We start from the raw sequence: 19284 nt of genomic DNA, 5'->3' as shown, positions 1-19284 counted from the left end.
GTAGAGAGTGATGAGGTCTCCCCTGAGCCTCCTCTTCTCCAGGCTGAACAGCCCCAGCTCCCTCAGCCTCTCCTCATGGCACTTGTGCTTGAGTCCCTTCACCAGCCTCGTTGTCCTCCTCTGGACCTGCTCCAGCACCTCAATGTCCTTCCTGAACTGAGGGGCCCAGAACTGGACACAGCACTCCAGGTGTGGTCTCACCAGTACTGAGTCCAGGGGAAGAATCACTTCCCTGGTCCTGCTGGCCACACTGTTCCTGATCCAGGCCAGGATGCCATTGGCCTTCTTGGCCACCTGGGCACACTGCTGGCTCATGTTCAGCCTCCTGTCAATCCAAACTCCCAGGTCCCTCTCTGTTTGGCTGCTCTCCAGCCTCTCTGTCCCCAGCCTGTATCGCTGCATGAGGTTGTTGTGGCCAAAGTGCAGGACCCTGCACTTGGCCTTGTTGAACCTCATCCCGTTGAAGTCAGCCCGATTCTCCAACCTATCCAACCTATTCAGGTCCCTCTGCAATTCTTGCCCATGCTTTTTAATTCCCAAAGTGAAAGGCAAAATACATTCAAATATATTTATCTGAGCTGCATGTCTTGGAAAGCATTTGTAAGTGTCAGCCTTTTGCGTGGAGCGTCTTCCTCTTGAGTGAGAGTTTGGTTTCAGAAATGTTGCTGGGGAGGAGAAAAGGTCATTCATCACCCTCTCACAGCTGCAGTGGGATGTGCACCGTGCTGTGGTGTCTGCTGCATGCTGGGGTGAGGAGCAGCGGTGAAAGGGGTGCTGACACTCTGCAGTTCCTGTGGGCTGGCTGGCTTCTGCTTTCCACCACATTGCTGCAGAGAGGCCTGTGGGACAGTGGCTGGGCCTCTGCCCTCTGCTTCCTGCCACAAGTCAGGTTATGGTCTACCTTCTGTGGCACAACACCTCCCCAGCACAGTTTGCATGAAAAAAATATATATATATATACACACACATATGTTTTTCTCTTTCTCATACTCATCAAGCTACTTTGGTCCTTAGAATGTGATTTTTAGCCCAGTGTTAAGGGTTCTCTGGTTGGAAAAGCAAGATTGTGCAGCAGAATGACAACTCCAGTAAAATACGCATATTATATTATTAAAACTGTTACCATCTAGAACCCAGTGGGATGTGTCTGTGCACTACAGACAGCATTACACTTCTGAAAACAAGTCAGAAATTTTTACATGTGAGAAGTAGAACTGCAAGGTATTACCAGACCAGACAACAAAAAGGATGGGTTTCAGTTTTTCTGTGAAGTGGTCATGTCTGAAGGAACTTATGCTGAAATTGGAGTTGGCAGGGAGGCAGACAAGTATTTCAGTAACTTGCCAATATTCTGCTAAGTGTTAAGGCACGTGGGTAACAGGTCCTCTTCATGGCTCTATGGCTGAATGGTGAGGTTACATGTGTCTTGTATGCCACTGCAATTACCTTTTTCCAGCCTAATTAATTATGTTCAAGTCTTGTGGCTTTTACATTAATCCTGTTTTTCTCCTCCTACTGCATGCCAGCGATATAAACCAAAGTAGTTTCTAATATGAAGTCCATCCCACTTTATATAGTGCACGTTTTTGACTACTGCAGCTTGCAATTGCATTTTTTTTTCTACTTATCTACCCTGGATCTGATGTCTGGTTCAAATTGGAATGAAAATAAATTGGTTGTATTTGGAATGGAGCATCTGGAGTTACTGGATGTTTTCGATATTAAATAAATGAGGGTCACCTTGACTGTTTTTATTAAGTTCAGACTGGGAACATTTCAGTGACAAAGAAAATGAGACAGAATGAAAGGCAAAAATGCAGTAGGAGTAACTTCCACATCTATAGTCTACTTTAAAATACTGTGTTTCACTGACAGGATCAGCTTTACTAAAGTCTGTGGCAGAGGCCAAAAGTAAAGGAATAACTCAAGTAGAAGAGTTCACTGGGGGGAAAAATGCAATGGAAGGAAAGTCCTCAATATTTTTGGGAAGTAATAGGTGGGATGAGGCTTTTGGAATAGCCAATATATTTTGTTGGATTGACAGATACAGAAGGAATTGAATGGTTAGTCTTTAATAATGCAACTTCTTCTTCATTTCTGAAATAGAAGTGTCAGTCTTCATCCTTAGACCTTAATAACTACAACACCACTACTATGACAAATATCTGGTGTCATTACAATGTTTTAATTAATTTCTGTTTGAAAGGTCATAAATAAAAAGCTGATAATGGAATGAATAGCTTTGTCCTTTTAATTTCTTTGAAGATCTAGAACTGAGCTAGTCAAACTTCACTTTCCAATTTCATAGGCCTCCCAACTTCCACAGATTAGTTTTAATGTTAATGTTATAATTACATTTGATGCTCATCATTTTTACATATAATTTTCTTTGATTTCGCACTCTTTTGCCACTTATAGTCCTGTTCAGGAGCGTCTGCACCAACTTTGTATGAGTTCTTTTGCCCTTCAACTGAGGCACATTACTATCCTCAAAAGCAAGGTGGTACTTCTAAATATAGAAACCTAATTTAGATTCTGCTGTGACAACTAGCAGTCCATTTCTTTTTCATTACAATGATGAGGTATTTATTGCTGAAGTCCATTGATATGTTAGTTAAATCATCTTTCAGCTTGAAGGCAGAGAAGAAGCTGCCAGTATGGGGGGAAGGCACAGTTCTTGTAAACACACTTTACTTGGTTGGAGAGGTCTTCCACAGCTGGAATATCTCTGTTCTGTCTCCCTGAACAGGATACGTATTTTCTTCTATCATTAAAGCCACTATTAGAGCCACTTAATGCAAAGCATCTTTACTGAAATAAACTGAAATCCATGGATGTATTTTTCCTTCTCTAATCCTGAAAATAAAGTCAGGTGTAACTTGGTTATAGAAAAAGACTGAATAATGACTGGGAGAGAGAAATGCTAATTTTGTATGCAGGTATGCCAGAGTGATTTATTTTTCATAAGGGGAGGTAGTTCTAAAAGTAACTGTTCTTCTTTTTCAAAAAGTTCTTAGCTTTTATATTCACTGGAAAACATCCCAGTTCTTTTTTTATGTAGCAGAACAGGTTGGGGGGGGGAGGTGGCAAGGCGCAGAAAAAGGTGATGGTTTCTGCTTTTTATAGGCCAAATGGCTATGTGATTCACAGCTGGGATTTTTGACCAGAAATGGGTAATTCATTTTATAGATTCTCCTGAAGTAATTCACTGTACAATGTTACAGCACTATGAAATGGGGGGGGGGGGAGTGTCCTAAAGATTTAGTGCTTGCCCTATTGTCCAGCTCCATTTGTGGGTCTTGGTCTGAAATAGCTCTCTTTCAGAGAAAAATAAAAACCTGTCAGAGAGAGTTACTCTTTTGTTCCCTCAATACCTACCTAATGTAAAGCTTGTTCTTGTTGCTTTGGGGGTGGGGAAGGGAGTAAAGTTCTTAAAAACATTTTACAGATATGAGAATATAAAGACCAAAGGGAGGCTTCGTTTTTAAACTTCCATCTATTGCTTGCTTTATATCTTGAATAAGCACAGCGTGAGGATATCTTAAATAGGAGTAAAAAACAATCCAAACTTCTGAATAGTCCTAGATTTAAAGCTGTAATCTGATTTATTGATAGTTTTGTATCAGTTATGCCTGGCTTGTTGGGCCAAGAAAAAGAATAAGTTAAATAGTAAATTGAAATACTGTTACACAAAAAAGCCGAACATGATTAGGAGAATTATAAAAGAAATAAATTACAAGAGCTGTACTCAGTTGAAAGGCAAAAAAATTGACAGTGTGTCTCATTCCCACATGCACATGCACACTTGCAAGTGGCAAAACTGCTCGGAAGGGGTGCAGAAGGGAGGAGGGTGTGGAGCAGAACAGTGTGTGGGGACGGGGCCTGGGTGATTTCTGCTTCTTGTAGAAAACAGAGGAGTGTTGCCTGGGGTTTTGAGGTGTGTTTCCAGCTACCAGAGGGGATGTGTGGGGGTAACACACAGAGCTTTCTATTCTTGTTGATCCCCTGCCAGCTGTTTCACCTGTTGGGTCTTTCTTGCCCTTCTGGTGGTTCTTTTCCTGCCTCCTGTGCCTTCTCCTCTGTTTACATCTCCCTTTTTCTTCAGTGCTGGGTGCCAGCAATGGGGAGAGCTTTTCTGTTCTCATCTCTGAGGCCACAACCCTCAAGAGTCAGGAACAGTGATTGCCAGGAAAGGAAACAGCTCCTTGCTTTGCAGGCATTTCTCACTCAAATGTCTGTGAACTCATATTTTTTTTGGCCTCTAACTGTGCCAAATTTGGATAGACTTCCATGGGAATAACCAAAGCAGACATCTTTGACACATCCAGTTTGTTATAAAGCACTGGGCTTTTAGTAGAGATCAGCAAAGCCGGCATAGGACCCTTTCCCAGGGGGTTGGAAAGCAAATCTTGTTTCTTGAGTAGTGTTTGATTTGAATGTAATTTATGGACAGCATTTGAACTTGAGTATGAGATGGTTCCTGCTGCTACCCACAGCTGTTCTGAATGAAGAGTTGAAATTCCTTTAGACAAAAGGTTTCAGAAGTCAAGCAGCTAATAAGTAGTTGCTGTGTAACTGGTGAGTATATCAAGGGAGTTTTGTGTGTGTCCTTTTTAAAGGCAAGGACTTGAAACAGATGAGAGTTAATAATCAAGGGAACAGTGGAGGAAACCTGAAAAATGGCAGATTTAATAAAAATGACTAAATATAGTATGCATGAAATTACTAATACAGTTCAAAAGTGAAGAGGAGAAAAAGCCAGAAAATCTGAAAGGCTCAAGATGCAACAGGCAATGAGGCTAGAACTTAAACCAGTTCCAGGAACTAAGGGAGGGCTGAGGAGTTGCATATTTCTTGGTGAGACTTTTGATGTTGGTGAATGGGAAGATAAGAATGGGAAAGCTGAGAAAGATCCTGAAGGGATTTGAGTGGGAGTGGGAAGGAGAGACTCCATCATTAGCCTTTGTGATAGGATAAACGGCAGCAAATTTTCTTCTGTGGTGGATTACAGATGTGCACATCACACTGGAGAATTACAGATGTGCATATCACACTGGAGAATTACAGAGTAAGTGCTGTGACAATCCTAAGTGGAAATGTGGTACCTGGAGGAGACTGCCCTGGTGGGGGATAATTCTTCCAGGGAGGCTCTGCCCCCAAATACCTGGAAAAATTGCCTTTAGAGAGAGTGGCTGATACAATGGCTGGAACTTCAGTGTAAGAAAAAAGGCTTTGACCAGCAATGAAATCTCCATTCAGACTTCAACTTGTAGGTTAAACACTTGGTTTTGTCTCGGCATATGGAGAAGTGTCAGTGGGTAGAAGACTAGTACCAATTGAGAAGGAAAAGAGCTCCAAGATTGAGGAAAGTGATAGGCACTGCAGCTAGGGAAAGGTTAATGGATAATGGCATGTGGTTACTAAGAAATAACTGAAATGTTGAGAGCCTGGACAACAAAACATAAAAATCTAAGCTGCTTATAGAGGATGGGATATAAAACATCTGAAGGGTGGCAGAATGCTCTTAGTAACTGGACTGGAGGTGTTTAAAATGCTTTGTGCTGTTCAGAAATAACCTAACTAAAGGAAAAGCTGTGCAGTAGTAATTATATAGTAGATTAGAAAAAAAACTTCAGTGTAAAAAGGACAGCCCAAAATCAGTTTGGCTCAAAATCGCTTTGGAAAAAGATGACAGAAGGAGCAAAGAATCTGTGTTGGCCCCAGGGTTAAACTCAAATAGGGATAGGGATCTTTGTAGTGTTCTTAGATAAATACTGCTTGTTATCAGGTGGTTTACTTTCCCAGGTAGAGATAAGAGAAGAAGTGATAGGGCCAAGGTATTCCTGGATGTGATTGCTGGCAAGTTCCTTCCTCAAACTAGTCACTGAACCAACAGGAAGTCAGCGTTACTTTAGACTTCGTTTTGAAAAGCAGTGAGGATATTCTAGAAAAATAACTTTGGATTGAGGATTCAGTTTCACTTTGTGCTTTATCAGCTGCTGAGGGAGCTGGGCTGGCTTCCCTCGCTCTGCCCCCGAGCTGATCCGAGTAGTTACGGAGTTACATCAGCAAGGTGACTCCAGTGAAATGAGTCACCCGGGTGGGGGGGTGAGCTGCCATGGATCAGGCTGCCAGAGGAGAGACAGAGCCAGTGCTGGGGGCTGGTGAGACATTCAGGCAGTTTACAGTTAATCAGATCAAGTGGAACTTAAAATCGCACCCTTAGTAGTCGTGGGGTTGATTCAGTTTTAAATACGTGGAAAAAATACAGGGAAGTTGGTTTGGAAATTTTAGGTTTCGAATCTTAGTGGGAAATTTAAATAAGCAAAGCTGGTCAGAAGTGTAAGGAGCCTCAGGACACGATTTCTTGAAGTTACAGATATGTAAAGCTTATCTGAAAACTGAATTCCCAGTAAAGAGTTATCCTGGTCTGCAGACCAAAATGGGTGATTAGTCAGCCCAAGGATGTATAGTGAGACTAATGCAGGAATCCTGCAAGTAGTGTCAGAGGGGACACAGGGGTCAGGACAACTTAATTCTGGTTTGTTTCTAAAGTAGAACTCAATCTTCCAAATGGTGTGAAAACAAATAAAAGGAAGGTTTTGCATGGTGAGAAGGTTAGAGAATAACAATGATACACAACTAAAACTTTAAGTGGTTTTGGCTTTTCAGTAAGGGCAGTGATAACTAGGAGGAAAACACAAGATGTATGAGAATAAGAGAATGGAATTTCTACTACTACCAGAGGGAACTTAAGGATCGTAAAATACTTAGACCCATAGAAATTTCCATCTCACAATTAGGAAAGAATTAGTGCTTATTGTAACTATTTTAGCTCATCTTTCCTTCAGGGTGGTACCGAGGATTGGAAAAAGCAGTGCCAACATAAAGAGGGGAAAAGGAACAATTAGACAAGCAATTAAAAGCCTGTCAGTCTATCCTCACAATATGTAAAGCTTTGGAAGGCATTGAGGGGTGTGAGCAGGAGATTAAAGAAAATGAAGTAGACTACAATATACCTACTTCAGAGAGTGAATTTTATTGACCTTATACCTGTCTTTGAGAAGAATTAATTTTCTAGACAAGGAAGGCCAGCTCATGGCCTTCAGGTCAGGGATGATCTGCCAGAACCTTTCCCGAGGTCTGCAGGTAAATCTTCCTGTTCGGCTCCATCGGTGGGAATGTGCAGGCTGGGATTAGTGCAGGCAGGGAAAGCTGGTATCTCACAGCTCTCAAGATTATTGCCAGAATATTTTCTGCCAGGGAGCGAGGTCTTGAGACTCTCATTTGCATTGCAGCCCCGCAAGGATCGATGATTGGTAGCTGCTCAGAGAGGCCGTGAAATAGGTGATGTTGGTCAGAGAGATATATGGCGTAATAAAGCCAGACTTAAATATATCAGTAATTTGGGCATGTGTTTCTAAATGCTGTTTTATTTGGGAGAGGTGAGTGACTCTGTGGATATTGTAGAATCATAGACCAAAAAAGACTTTGAAATCATCTAATCTAAATTTAGGCAGCTAAAACTTGTTGTGTCTGCTGGAGAGGTTAAGAAATTATTCCTTGCAGCATCCTGTTTTCATAGCTAGAGACACACCCAGCAGTTTTCCCCTCCCAGTCTCTTCAGTCTGTATTCACCCATGGTATTTTCCAAAACTATGCTTATTTTATTGTACATACCTGTCTTAAAGAACAATATCCAAAACTCTGCTCACTTTATAGTATTATAACCGAGGCTTTATGAATGCAGAACACAGGTTGTACTAACATTTATATATACCAGTATTGTGTTTATATTTTTACAGCGTGATACTGTTAACTCATAGCCCATAAATTGAACCTAACCTCTCTTTTTTCTCGGGAATTTCTCCTTAGCCATTCAGTATTTCTGCTGTTGAGTTTTGCTTACGTGCAGTGTTTTGCATGTCATCTTTTTTGTCAGACCGCTTGTCCAGTTTGCATTTTTGTCCTCTAACATAATTTACAGTCCCATCAAGCTGGTTGTTTGTCAATTTAATAAATGTAGTCTCTGTTCCATCATCTGGGTCACTAATGAAAACAGTGAGTAAGAGCAGACCCAGTGTAGGTGACTTTGGGAACTACATTCTACATACATATTTTCACAGATAGTTAGTAGTGATTTCTGAATGTTTGATGGTTTTGTGGGATTTGTTTATTTATTTATTTATTTAGTGTCAGGATATAGACCTGCTTCTCAATTCTGCTCTTCTGTTTGTCAAGGAAATTTGCTTTGACATTATGGATGCTATGACATATTTTGGGATTCATGCTGGCTTTTACTTATGGCTTTGTATTCTTCAAAGTGTTTATAAATAGACTGGTTATAGCTACTCTGGGTTTCCTCCCCCTACCCTTAGTCATGGGCTGCTCTTGCCATCAGCACCTTGAAATGCTACATCATGGACCCACTTAAACAAAAACTTTGGTTGGCTTTGTTCTTAGGCAAGAAAATGTAATTAATATAATTAATCTTGACTTTTGTAATGCATTCTGCAGTATGGCAAGCGATGAACAGTCAGAGGAAGACTGGGATTAGTAGCCTGAACAGTACATTAGGTAGGAGATGATAGCTATGTGGTGTTGAAATAGGTGGAACGGTGGAGTGGTGAAATAGGTCTGTCTGCCAGTAGTTGTTAACACATTTTAGGAATGACCTGCTTAGTGTTTTCATCTTTGGACTAATTGATTAAATTTGATTAAATCAATAGATGGTGCAGAATAGATGAAGCCCTTAACACAGAGAATGGGGGGGGGGGTGTTATGCGACTAAAATTGAATGTCCTTGAGGAACAAAGTAATAAAAATGGAACAAAACATCACTGCATAAAACAGAAAGTGGTGGATTTAGGAGCAGATGGCAAATGTAGGTGAGAGCTTATCCAGCGGAAGCACTGGCAAGGAGGAGGTTTGAGCCTTCTGGCCCGTCAGAGGAGCACTGAGAACCTGCTGGGTGATGTCGAGATGGTCGAGGTGTGACTCTGGGATGTGCCTGTGTCCCCACAGAGCTGCCCCTGAGAGTGCTTTTAAACTAACACACATCATCCTGCCCAGCTATGCTGGAGAAAGATAAATTGAAGCCAAACAGGACGCAGGGGGGGTGTAGAAGTACAATCTAACGTGAGAGACTACATGTAAGTAGAAAATACAGGCTGGTAACATTGCCATGTATGCTAGTATGGGAGGAATGAGGGAATGTAGTCACTGCTATAAATAGATCTTGGAGGTAAATACTGTCGATACACTATACAAGCGGATCCAGAAGATCCCAAATTCACAATACAGGCCTGAGACACAACTTTGAAAAAATTGCTTCTTTCTAACATACCACAAAGTTTGAACTTTGAAAAGAAATGCATTTCACATTTAGTGGGAAACTTCTAAGTGAGACATATTTATGTGACCTTTCAGGGACCCCAGAGAAAGGAGATGAACAAGATCTGGATCATTTCGATTTTATCTTTAAACTCACAGCTGTCACAGTTTGAAGATGAGTGAATTTATAAAAAGCAGAAAACTTGTTATCTCTGAGAGAAATACTTTGAGCACCATCTGTCCTGTGTTTTCCTGAAAGGAAAAAAAGTGTTTGTCCATCAAGGTTGCTACTGGACAAGCATGTAGGGCAGATGTGAGAATCTAAAAATAGCATTGTGGGGGGAGAATCCATTATGATATCTAGGTTATTTTCTAATTTGTTTACTAGATAGACTGATGGCGTTTCAACATTATTTCAGCATTATCCTGATGCTGGGATATATTGACTAAAACCCCGTCTGTTCCATCAGACTTTTTATTATCAAGTGTAGACTTTTAACCTCACCTTCTTAGCGGTTTATGCCTATAAGAGTTTTTTATTTGAGAAGTTCTCCCAAACCTTTTAATGCTGTAGAGTCAGGAATCAAACCAGTGTACCAGCAACTGTTGTCTGTGTAGGATGTCTGACAGAGCTACACTATGGTTATAAAACAATCATAGCAGGAGAAAATACTGCTCAAGAAGGTGAAATATATATTTCTGTGTAGTCTGACACTAGATTGTTTCTCTCCCTGCCTATGTGACACACAAAGGTGAGGTGAACAGTCTGATATTTTTATTTGAGGAGCATATACTAGCATGTTGTCTCAGTAAGATGGAGCTTTTTATACAGATAATTAAGCCACAGTGCATGAGTGTTGGTTAATATTTAAATCTTAGTGTTTGGAAATATGAAAATACTACTTTTAAGAATACTCTTATGTGTAAAGTGTACATGTTTAAAATATAAAAAGGATGTATTACCAAACACAGACCAATGTTCAAGTATGACCTTACTCCCAACAAGCTGGGACTGAGAGCACAGAGGCACGGGATCCAAAATGAGTAATCCTCTCCCTCCATGAATGGCCTTTCCCTGTTACAGAAATCCAGAAATAGCCAGATAGAAAGCCTGAAGAACTGGCAAATGGGATTCCTGATTTTCTGGAGACAGTGGCAGTAGAAAAGGAGGCAGAAGTTGCAGCCTTTTAACTATTCACCTGAAGACCACATTCTGAATATATTGCAGATTGAATATGCTCATTCTGCAGCTCTTATTGTGCCTGACAAACAGTGAAATACGCTGCTGTCAGTAAAAGGGGTAAATGTAAACCTAGAGGAATGGCCTTCAGGAGTCTTTTGCTTCTCAGAAACTGACTCCAAATTTATGTATAACAACTTAATTCCCAGGATAACGTGAAGCAGGTATTTCCCTCTATCAGCTCCTACAGGATGTGTTCTTTTAAAATACTGCTCTCTGTTTTGATATTTTTTTCCAGATTTTTATATTTCACCTTTTGTATGGTTTTGAGGCTTTTGTTATTCCAGATAGCTCTACACAGGAGCTCCTCTTTAACACGTCCCAGCTCTGTTTCAAGAGCCAGTTCCACTCCCTGTAGGCTTTTACTTAACCGCATCGTTCCAGCCTCCTACTCAAGTGACTATTTTCCAGCATGATGTCAGGAATACACTGCATGCCCTGGGTGTGGCATCAGGATATGGGGAGCATTGGATGTTGCAGGAGTCGTAGGGCTGTGGGAATGGAAAATACCAAATGGTGCATTCTCAGCACTGTCATAACAGAGGAAGTGATGCTGGAGTGAGGCTCCCTTGGAACCGCACCCCGTTTGCGTCCGATGGAGCCAAAGGCTTGTTTCCAGGAGGCGTCCCTGGACCGAAGGGCCTGCCAGCAGCCTGAGCAATCAAGGAGCCTGAACTTCAGTGGGAAGCTGATCTTTCTGTGGTGAAGATGCTCCCGAGTTGTTTTGGAGAAGAGCAAATAGAAAAATGCAAAACAAAATACAGTCCATTTAAAAGACAGGAAGCTGACTAAGCTGGTGAATAAGATGCTTTAGACAAAGGAAAGACAGGGAGTGGCAGGGCAGAGGAGCTGAAAAAACAGCAAATTTGGGAAAAAAAACAGTGATCTTGAAATGAAAGTTAACAAACATGTTAAGGGGGTGAGATGGAAAAAGTTGAGGCAGGTATTTAAGCTCTGGGGAATAAAAAACAGAGAGGGACCTTATGAAAGCTGGATCTGTGTGGCTCTCAGGAAGTGAGATGTGCTTCTGAGAGGCAACTGGGAATGTAGTCTGAGAGGGACAGGAAATAGTAGGAGGGTGAAAGGTGGAGTCCAGTTCTGTAATGGACTTCATTTAGTGGGAAGTATGAGAGGGAGGCAGTTGCCGGATGCTGAATCAGAAGAGCAGCACTTCAGTGGGTGTAAGAAGCCTGAAGCTGATGTTCTCAATCAGGCTGTTTTTGTGGAGAAGAGGCTGAGTTAATGAATGTTACGTCCAGTAAGTTCAAGGGCAAAAGGATGCAAGAACATTGTGAATGTTGGTGATAGGGTTGGAAGAAGAAAGTAAAGCCAAGAAATGAGTTGGAAGGAGTTTGGCATCACTGTGATGGAAGCAAGAAGGCTGAAGAAGCACGAATACTGCAAAACATGGATAGCACCCAAGTTAAAAAGGGTTTGATGAATATTGCAGACGGAGTATGGGTAAGAACATTATGAACTTGACGCTGTTGTGCTCGCTTTTTGGAAGACAGGATCTGGTCCCAAGGCTAATGAATGGTGTGGCACATTACCACAACACTTACAAACTCATATGAAAGTCCGGGATTTCATTGTGCAATGATTCGTAGATGAAATGCAGAATGAGAAGGGTTCCTTTCTGCATAGAGTTAAAACTTGAGTGAGTCAAGGGCGGATGACACACAGAGACAGGCAGATGGGAAATAGGAGGCATTGCTTACAAGGGAAGATGAGGCTTCCATAAAGCAGTGGCCAAGCTGCTGTCAAGGTTTCAGAGGTCATTACAGCAAGCAGAGTATTAAGGTGAAAATGGAAAGATATCAGCGAATCAGCTTTGCAAGTGTTGCCAGTAAACTGTTCCTGAAATTGATAAATGAACCATAGCAGGATCCGGAGATGCTGTTCCTGGAAGTGGAGTGTGTGTGATGGGGCTGCTGAGGGAAGCAGTGCAAACAGTGGATGTGGTGGGCTGGAGGCGTGACAGCATTTTGCGTGGTCTGATCATGTGTGCATTTAGTAAGGCCAGAGAAAGGAGGCTTCAGTAATCAAAAGGCAGAATGAACGTAGGCTGGTGCTCTGAACTGTGGGGATGGGTAGAAAAACATGTTTTATAACATATCTTTGTTAGAAGGATCTGCACCCAGAAGTGAGAGTGAGAGTGAGGTCACACTTGAAGGTGATGTTGATGTTACTGGATTTGAGTGTTGATGTTACTGGATTTGAGCGAGGGGAAGAGTCACAGCATTTTTCCTTATCTAATGAGGGGAGAGGACTTGGGAAAACACAAGTCTGTTATAGTGATGCTGGGCTTAAGATGAGACATCCAGAAAGAGGTGCCTGAGATACTGCTCAACATTTTGTCTTTGAACATAAATCTGGGGTTAGAGCATTGCCCGGCAAATAAGAAAACTTATATAGTGCTATTGCCTACAATGATAATGATTTTTTTTTTTAAGGCCATGCATCTGGGTTTTGTTTTACCACAATTATTGGTCTCTTGTTGCAGCAGGGGCACTGATTCAGCCCCAAAAATAGCACCAGTTCACTAACAGAGCTTATTCTCAGAGTTGCATTTACAGTACTGGTATGATGGAATAGATGGGGATGAAGTAATGGGAAAAATTGCAGAGTCATGTTGATGCATGCAGCATTAAACCCCATGGTGCTTGCCCAGGGAAGGGTAAAAGTGGTTTTAAAAGTTGACTGAAAACATTGAAAGATAGAAACTGTATTTTAAATCGAATTAATTTGAAATAAACTGTAAAATCAGTTAGTGCTGATATGTGAGTGTATTAATTGTACTGTTGCTTGTGTTCCTTCATCAGGGCTCATGCCCCTGTCCTCAGATTCTCAATTTTGAAAAATTATTATACTAAAGATAGCCTGGTGAAGTTTTTGCATGTCTGATTTGCCCACCTCCATAACCAAAAAAGGAGACTTTAAATGAGGAATTTGCCAAATGAACTGGCACCTGAACGCCAATTGCTCTGTTTCACATGTTGCAGCTCCAGGAGTAATAATTGTTTCACACACATTAATTCCTCCTTTGGACTTTGGCTTTTGCACTTAAGTACACCATCTGAACTTGGTCAGTTTGCACAAATGCATAGTAAGAAAGTTCATTTCTCCACTAACGTGAGGCTGAGCAAAGCTCTGCCCTTGCACTGCATTATTTCTGCAGGACTATCTCTGTGAAACAGTTCTGCTTGCTAAGCAAATGTGGGGTGGCACAGACAGGAAGAAGATAAGTAGAAAAATGCTAATTTAAAAGATGAAGACCGATTTAACTAACCTTCATTTGTTTTAAAGTTTAAATATTTACTCCTTTGCAATATTTGCATGTGCTCTTTCCTGGCCAGCAGCATTGCCCACGTGGGTTTGTCGGGGTGAGGAAGGAGCCCGGTTTGCAGTTCAGGGGGTTCGCTGCCTGCAAGGAGCAAAAGGGGGTCACAGCAGAACGCCCGGTCAGCGTGTGCCATCCCCTCCCGGTGCGGCATTCCCAGTGCAGCGTTCCCGGTGGCAGCAGCTCCCAGCAGGGCCGTGGCTTGGGGCCCGGTGCTGGCTGCCGGCACAAGCCCGCAAAGTGCAGGGGTGGCAGCTGCTGCCGGCCCTTGCCCGCTCAAGTTCCGTGAAAACCCACCAGGGTTCTGAGGGGGAACAAAGGAAGGGGGGGGGGGGAAAGAGCAGCTCTTGAACAACCGTACCAGAACAACCTTCTGCCTCAAAGCAAACAAAACCCAAACCGAAAACCTCCAGCGGAGGAAGGCGAAGCCATCCGCCACCTGGAATTCTTCCTGCGGTCACTAAAAATACAAAAGGCACAGTCTTACCATCCTCACATGGATGGCTTGAGCCCGGGCCGTGCTGCAGCACACCGGGGAAGTTACAACTGTGATTTTAGGAAGGGAATGGTTGCGTTTTTCCGTTGATTTTCATGATTATCTGTAGTTCTAGCGATTATCTGCAAAATAGGGCACGCTGTGTTACCAGTAATACATGTATCCTGTGGCAGCAAGCCAGGACAGTAATTGAAGGTCAGGGATTGTTTGTGGAGTGCAGTTCAGTGTGCTGCCTGATTCCATAGGGGACTGGCAGTACCAAAGAACAAAGGCAGCTCTGTTCTACAAGCTTATAGTATGGCTTGTTTGACAGAGTTCAGGCCCAATTGTGAGAAGAAGCAAACAGTAGTGGAAAACAATGCTAAAATAATGTAACTACCAAATAAGCCTTTTTAAAATGTATCTTTCTGCAAATGTCAAAACTAACCTTGGATAGACACTCATGTTTTAAATTCTTGTTTAAAATTCAGTTATGCCTTTATATGGCAAATCTGTGTTTTGTTAAGAATATACACCTATATGTCGTGGTAAATTTAAGTCATTACAATTTAAACGTCACTTTATGTTGCCTTAGTCTGCTTAACATTAGCAGTTGCACCACTAGCAACTTCCTTGGTTTTTTATACTCTCAAAAGGTGTTTTCCCACTCAGCAGATTTTTCCTGAGAACATCTTTAAGTGAAACCCTTGGAAATACAGTTGCTGAGTTAGTATTCCATTCGTAGCTGGTGCAACTTGAGAATTTCTAACAAAATCCCTCCATGGTAATGAACTGGTAGTGCTGTGCTGGGTATTAATATTCTTTGTTATTAAGTCGCAGTCTATTAATAAAGCTTTGTCCAAATGGGCAAACTTGCGTGTCCTCCAGACAGTCTTGTGATTTGTATTTTAATAGTGTCTGTCTTGGATATTATTAAGGATTGCCTACTTTGACAGTTGCACTACATACCACACAGCTATCACAGCACCATTAGTTCAAGAGTAGCATGAAGGATGCTGTGCTCTGTAATAGACGTAATTTATTTGTTTGCCCTTCCTGAAATAATTACTAGCATTTGGGCTCTTAAGAGAAATGGTAAAACAACCCCCTGAAACTGTATGAGATAGGTGTGAATCTGTGGGTTGAAATAGTATGTCTTAGGGGTGCTCAGTTCTTCTTGGAGGTAGTCTAAAATGTGCTTTAAAAGTTAAATTGAAGATCATGCAGGAACAGAATTAAGTTTGGAAAAATATTTATTGATTACTTGGCAAAGTGTGAGTTCAGGATATTTCCTTGTGTCAGCTGTTACTGATAGGTTGAGTTTTACTTTTTAGAGGTGGTGAGGCCTCTGAAGAACCAAGTCTGTGAAAGAGTGCCCTGCTCACTTGACAAGTGACCCTGTTGGGTGACTGAGAATGGGGACGTTTCTGCTCCGAAGGGGGAGAGGGTGCAAACTGCGACCACAAACACGGAATGAAGGTTTCATTTCACTCTCTGTTCTGCATGACCTGTCTCAGTACTGGTGAAGTGACTTGGGTGTTATTCCCCTCTACCCTAGGAGAGGTCGGCTGGAGAAGAAGAAATTGGAAAGAAATCAGGTCAAAATGGTGTCACTAAGTCATTTCATTTTTTCTCTGGAGATGAGGCAGTGCAGCCCCACCATGGCCTGGCTGGGGCAGGAGGTGTGTTTTGGGGGAGCAGAGAGAGTTAGTGAGCCCCATGCTCTGCTGGTGGTAGGAGGTGTCTGCCCTGAGGGCCTGTGGATCTGGTGAGGGGCTGTTGGCAGGGAAGCTGAAGGAGACGAGAGGAGCAACTGTCCAGTCTGGGAGGTCAGGAATAGATGGAGGCTGCTCAGGGCACTGCTGTTCCCCACAGCCTTCCTGCCATATAAGGCTGTCAGCTGCCTTGGGCTGGCCAGGCTGGAAGACCACTTAAAAGGGAAAAATCAATACAGTAAACCACCACCTCTGATAGTGTCCCTTCAAAGCAAAATCCAGTTTTGCAGTTATGTGGTTTGAGCACAGGCTGGGTATTGTATAAAACCCACGCACAGGTAGTCTGGTTCCTGCCCTGTGCGCGTGCAGTGTCACAAACTGTTACAGAAGAAAACCAGTTTGCTGGAGAAAAGTGTGTGGTGGGTAAGAGAGGGCCTTCCAGTTCAACTTCAATATTTAACCGTACCCAAGTATTTTATTTCAGAGCTCAGTATTTTATAGCATTCCAATACACCTTTAAGCTTACATCATTTGGAATAATTCAAGATGAGAACAGAGATGTAGTCATGCATTGATTTCCCATTATTCTCATACTTTCTTGGCAAATGACACGCTTTGTATTTTTTCCATGAGGTGAAAAATGTACAGCTGTTTAAAGGTTTTGGAGGAAATAAATGCCTCTACCCTAATCTTCCTTGTGATTATTTTTCCTCCCCCTCCCCACTATCCATGTTTGTGTATGTGAGCTAAGTTCAAGGAGAACATTACAGGTGTTATTGCTAAATTTTTCTTTGGTAATTCCATTTTCTAATTAGTGTCCCATGAACTTTTTTTTTCTTTCTGCTGGACCTAGAAGTGATGTTTCTATGTGAACTGCAACTAGTTGGTTAGAGCCATTAAATTCTGTTCAGCAGTGGGAAAACACCTTTAATATTTTTGTGTGTGTGTGTCATCAAGGAGAAAATAGGTTGTATGGCGAAATAAGAAAATTGTGCTTGAGAACATTTTCAATCCGTTCCCGGGCTGAGTCCCTACAGAGGCGGCTTTGGGCTGCGCAGGGGGCGCGGAGCCGCCCCCCGCCCTCTACCCCGGCTGCTCCTGGACCCGCACCAGGCGCTGAGCTCATGCCTGACCCGCCCTTCCTTTTTACTACTTAGGTTTTTTTCTGGGTTGACTGTGGACAGAGCTGCAGCCCTCGCTTGCTGACTCTCCAAAGCCCACCCGTGGGAGGGACAGGGAGCAGCTTTCCAAGGACGGGCCCGGCGCCGCGGGGGCTTAGCGGGGAGGGGGAGCGCTGGGGCTGTAGAGGAGATCTGACTCTTCGGAGCGGGTGCCCCTGGGCCCTCCTGTGTCCCGCGCCGCCCGCCGCGGGACGTGTCCCGCGGCCGCGCCCGCCGAGCGCCGCCCCTTCCCGCGCCGCGCTCCCCGCGCCCGATCCCTCGGATCTCAGGCCGCCGCGCTCCCGCCTTTGTAACCGGGGCGTCGGCAGCGCGCCCTGACCCGGTCCGCGGGGTACGCGCTCGGCTGCGCCATAGTGCTGCCGGCCCCACAAAGGGCGGGCGGCGCGTCCTCCGCCTCCTGCTCCTCCGCCTCCTCCGGCCCCACTGTCCCCGCCTCCGGCGTGGCCGCCCGGCCCGACCCGGAAGCAGCGCGGCAAGACCATTTTCCTTGTGGAGTTCAAAGCGAAGGCGGGTGCGGAGGTCCCGCGGGCCGGGTCGGCCGGGTTGGGTCGGGTCGGTCGGGGCCGGGCCGGGTCGGGTCGGGCCGGGTCGGGTTCGGGTTCGGGCCGGGCCGGGCCGGGTCCGGAGTCGGGTCGGGCGGGCCGGCCGCGGGGCGCCGGAGAGGTGCGTCCCAGACCGACTGCGGGGACGGGGGGGGGCTAGAATCCACGCTGGCAGCCGGCGCGGGCGAGGACTCCTCTGTGGCTCCCCCTCGGGACACACGCACACACCCCCGCGGACACTTCAAAACTTGCGAGGGGCGCCTTTGTTTGGCGGCGGGCGGCTGCCGGGGGCGCGCGGGCCGCGGCGGGTGCCCGCCCGGCCCGGAGCGGCGGCGGCGGGGAGCCCCGCACGTGACGGCCGGCCCCGCGGGGGCGCAGCGGCGCGGCAAACGCGGCCGGCGGCGGCTTTGTGCGCGGGCACGGCGGGAGCGCCTCGGAGGACGGGCGGCGCGGAGTTCTGCATCGCACCGAGCAGGAGTCGGAGGTTTTCTGGTGTTTTGTGGGTTTGGGGTTTTTTTCTCCTTTTCTCTTACCTCGTAAGTTTGTGCGTTAAAACGGCGGCCTGCGGGAGCGGCGCGGGCCGTTAACGGCGGCCGCGCGCCGTTGGAGGCGCGGGCCAAATGCGGCACCTCGGCGGGCAGCGGGCCCGGCGGCGCGCCCCCCCGCGCCCCGCTGGGCACTTCCTTCTGCCCCCCCCGGCCACGGGCTGCGGGAGTTCCGCCCGGAATAACGCCTGGGCTGGAAACGGCCGCTTCCGCAGGGATTGCAGGCTGGGGAGTCCGCGAATGAGGAAACCTGGTGCTCGGTTTTAACGTCCGATTTGCTCTATTTGTTGTCCACTCTTTTCCACTTGGTAATTCTGCCTTTGAGTACAAACCATGGCAACAAACAGGCGCTGGAAGGGAGCTACAGCTATTTTGAATGATGAAGTGTCACAGTGAAAAGGTGCCAGTCTTTGCGCTATTGCAGACTAAACAGCGAGGCTGGAAAACAATATGTGGAAAAGTTTACTGAATAGCACCTACAGATTAAGTTTACGTGATCTTTTCAATTTTTATGCTTGCAAGAGGAAGAACTATAGAATGTTAAAGGTTTCGGTGTAAGAATAGCTTTCTTAATTGTATTATTAGCTCTTTAAAAGTCTTTTCGCTTTACAGCATAAATTCCTCTAGAAAGATTTAAAAAATAAAAAAAAAGAGTGATTGCTGTACATGTGCACAGTAAGATGTGCTTTTGTGGTGTGGGGAGCAGGCTCGAGTGCCCAGCTAAGCAGACTGTGAGCCCCAGCGAGGCAGACGAGGTGGTACGTGCGGGATGAGCCGGGCAGCAGCTGCGAGCTCAGCTGTAACCCGAGCGTTTGCTGCATTGAACCTTCTGGGTGTCACAGCCTGGCAGCGCCCGGGCTGCAGCAGCCGAGGTGCGGCGGTTCCTGGAGCTGCCTGCTCGCATGCTGGGGGA

At 44.7% G+C, this 19284-nt stretch overlaps 1 protein-coding gene across 5 annotated transcripts in view; it reads left to right on the top strand.

Annotated features, from left to right (window-relative positions):
* Positions 1-19284, top strand: part of JMJD1C (jumonji domain containing 1C) — a 163711-nt gene that overhangs the window by 84898 nt on the left and 59529 nt on the right. Inside the window, exon 1 of one of the 5 annotated variants that reach the window (XM_018079919.2) lies at positions 18489-18679. The exons of 2 other annotated variants lie outside the window; for them this stretch is intronic. The gene's annotated coding sequence lies outside the window, so the exon portion shown is untranslated. Of the gene's footprint in view, positions 1-18488; positions 18680-18816; positions 18926-19284 lie in introns of those variants that run through there. 2 more of the 5 variants (XM_018079924.1, XM_018079922.1) reach the window with 2 other exon arrangements.

This window comes from Manacus vitellinus, unplaced genomic scaffold (genome assembly GCF_001715985.3).
Source record: "Manacus vitellinus isolate BGI_N305 unplaced genomic scaffold, ASM171598v3 scaffold_48_pilon, whole genome shotgun sequence".
NCBI lineage: Eukaryota > Metazoa > Chordata > Aves > Passeriformes > Pipridae > Manacus > Manacus vitellinus.
This window is presented reverse-complemented; position numbering and strand designations above follow the sequence as displayed.